The sequence below is a fragment of the Medicago truncatula genome, chromosome 1 (genome assembly GCF_003473485.1).
Source record: "Medicago truncatula cultivar Jemalong A17 chromosome 1, MtrunA17r5.0-ANR, whole genome shotgun sequence".
Classification (NCBI taxonomy): domain Eukaryota; kingdom Viridiplantae; phylum Streptophyta; class Magnoliopsida; order Fabales; family Fabaceae; genus Medicago; species Medicago truncatula.
The window spans coordinates 10041309-10044599 of record NC_053042.1 but is presented as its reverse complement, the minus strand read 5'-3'; positions in this window follow the sequence as shown (position 1 = coordinate 10044599).

Below are 3291 nucleotides of genomic sequence, written 5' to 3'. Positions count from 1 at the left end.
TACAATTATATCCACCTCTTGGAGGATGTATCTAGCAACAAGTGGTTGTACTACGAGTGATTTTTTAATCCTCTTATTTTCTATAATTCATAGTTTGGATGATTTTACTTTTACTTGTAGAGCCCCTTGTACTTATACCCAACCTTTAGGTTTACTACTATTTGTACCTCTCTCATTTTGAACTAATCAAATTCGTTTTGCTCTTAAAATTAAATACAAAAACATTCTTAAGATTTGTTGAAAATTTTATAGGATATTGAAACATGCATAGATAGTATGATATCTAAGAAGCTAGCTTATTTAACTTTGTCATTGATCATAACTTTGATAGATGAATTGTATTTTGTAGTAGTACAGAGAAATCGTTGAAATTGAGCTAGAGAATAGAAAACAAGAAGGTGCAATGTGGTAAAGAACAAATCCATATCAAATATAGTAAAATTATTTAAGGTAGAAGATATTAAATTTTAACATTCAATATGTAGTTTTATTTTCTTGTGTTTTTCCGCCAAATTTTATGCATGTAAATCCTATCAATTGTGGTATTAATATTGCAAATATTTACGAGCTAGTGTATCTATCACTTCAACATGTGATTTCCACTTCATTTCTTAATTCTCCTTTACGAGCTAGTGTATCTATCACTTCAACATGTGATTTCCACTTCATTTCATAATTCTCCTCTGCATCTCAATTTAAGTGATAGAGAAGGCATGAATAAAATTATTTTGAAGGTATAAAATTCTGACTTTAGGTGTCCCGGTGAGCATAGCTCAGTTGGCATGGACGGGGTTCGAACTCCGGACACCCCACTTATTCACCTTGAAAAAAGTGAATTCTAGCCACTACGCTACCTGAAAAAAAAAAAAAAAAAAAAAAAAAAACAAGAATTCTAACTTTAGGTATGTGAATTTCCCACATAAACTCATCCTTCGCTCAACCATGAAGGTTCATATTGATAGATTCAATATGCCTTTTACTTTAGCTCTTGTTCTAAGAGGCTTTCAACACAGTTATTGATGGCTTGCTGCTAAACTTGTTCATTGAATTTAATGCAATGAATGATAAAAGAAATTTTAGAACTGTATAAGAAGATGAATATACAAATTCACCTAATATTAAACTCCAAACCTCATGTTCCATTTCCAAGTCTTAAGGTCAAAGAACAACAAGTCTGAATGGACAACTAATTCCTTTCTCAGTTGTCAGATGAAACAGTGAGAAAAACAAATTATAGTAAATTGATATTTAGAAGTAGAATGCATATATATCTGCTATGCAATGGATTAAAATTAGAACACATTTTTAATAGAAAAAATAGAATGAGATTTTTGTTATAGATGAAAATGTGGTAAAATAGAATGAGATTTTTTGTTATAGATGAAATAAGAGCCTCCAACTGATCATCCTAACCCATATGCAATTCCCATCAGATGCAAGCATTACATAATAAGAGCCTCCAAATGGGTAAGAAGTAAAAAGTTCAGAAAAAATATAGGTTGCAAAAATCATATGGATAAGTAGCCTATATTATCATGTTCATATTTTTTTTTTTACTTATGTTTTATCATATATTATATATTAAATACTTCCAACACTTCCATATGATTTGTATCTAATTGTTTTTACAATGATAACGTACCAAACCAACCATTAACTAATATTCCATGTTTCCACAAAATAATTATACAGGCAACAGAGATTCAGATGCACACTCACAAATCTCATACAACTTCTTGTTTTCAATATCTGGTGCTTTTTGAATTTTTAATCAAAGAAATCAAATTCGTTAAAATAATAAACAACTTATAACATGTGATCAACCAACTAAAATACATGGTAGATGATGATGACAAATAAATAAAATTCATTTTCAACAAGTTGCGCCTCAAAGTGTTCGATGGAGATGGAGAGATTGCGAATCTAAATTTCGCACAAATTAAAAGAAATCAAAATAATAAACGCAACAAACAAATGAATGAAAACTGAGGAATCATAAGTAAAAATATATATACATGCAGCATGCATTTGTCTACATTGTGTCTTTATAAAAAGTAATTAAGGACCGGCTGTTGCGGCCAACGGTGGTGGGGGATTATAAAATTAGGGTTTAGAAAATGTTTATATAGCACCTGCGGCAAGGGTGTTATGGAGTTGGACTTAGAAAATACTTGTATATAGAGAAAATTGAGTGAAGCGGTGGCCATTTTTAATTGGTGTTTTTTGGGGGAGTTGGTGTTTTATTTTATTGTTATTTATTGTAGATAGCATAGTTGGTAATTGCTTCCTTGAACTCATTTTTGGTACTAAATATGGCTCGTAACACCCACTTAAAATTAGTCATCTTTTTAGGCATGGTAAATGGTGGATAATGTTCTTTGTTGCTATCATCTGAATCATCACAATCATCCTCTAAAAGGACTTGTTTGAAACGATTTAAAAACTAAAAGGACTTGTTTGGAACTTTTGAAACTTAAAAGATTTGTTTGGGACTTTTGAAACTTAAAGGACCACTTTGGGAAAAACGAAAAACTTAAAAGGACATTTAGATGCATTTAAAAAAAAAAAATGATTTTGCTTCCTCTCATGTAATCAATTTCGCCCTCCAGACGATTACCCATGTTGAAACTCGGATTCAAGACTAAACAATCAAAATATGTGATCATATCCTCCTATTTCTTGCTCCATTCTCATTTGCTCCTCTTGGTTAAATTGAATGACTGGTTGAAAAATCTTATGCTTGAACGCAATCCTCTCAATATGGTGATGGCGCTCCATTATAGCTCATTGTCCTTGAAAACACTCATACAGATATTGGTTTTTCTTCAAGACATAAGTGTTGCAAGGCATCTGATAGCTCCGAATCACGGTTAAAATAGGAAATAAGGATGTGCATCAACTTATACCTAATTCAATTAAGGATTTAGCTATCCCTAGAGACAACATATCAAATTGGGGATGAGCCGTAGGTGCTTCTTCCTCTTGAGCTTGATGTGGAAATGGAATTATTTCTTGAGGTACGTGTCTTGGAATTCGGACTAGAGGCTCTTGGATTTTCTTAAACCACCCTTTGTCAATGTTGTTTACTTTCCGTTGTGGCAAATTGGTGGGTTTGGTTGAAACACTCGAAACCTTGAAAAAAACATTGATGAGGCTACAATGTCCTAACCGAAATCCAGCTCGATTTTCATTGGCTAGTCTCTTCAAAACATTAGCATCTATCCTCCACACATTGATGTCTTATTTTTCAAGAATTGCTTGCACAGATATCGCGGTAACCAATTTGAATTA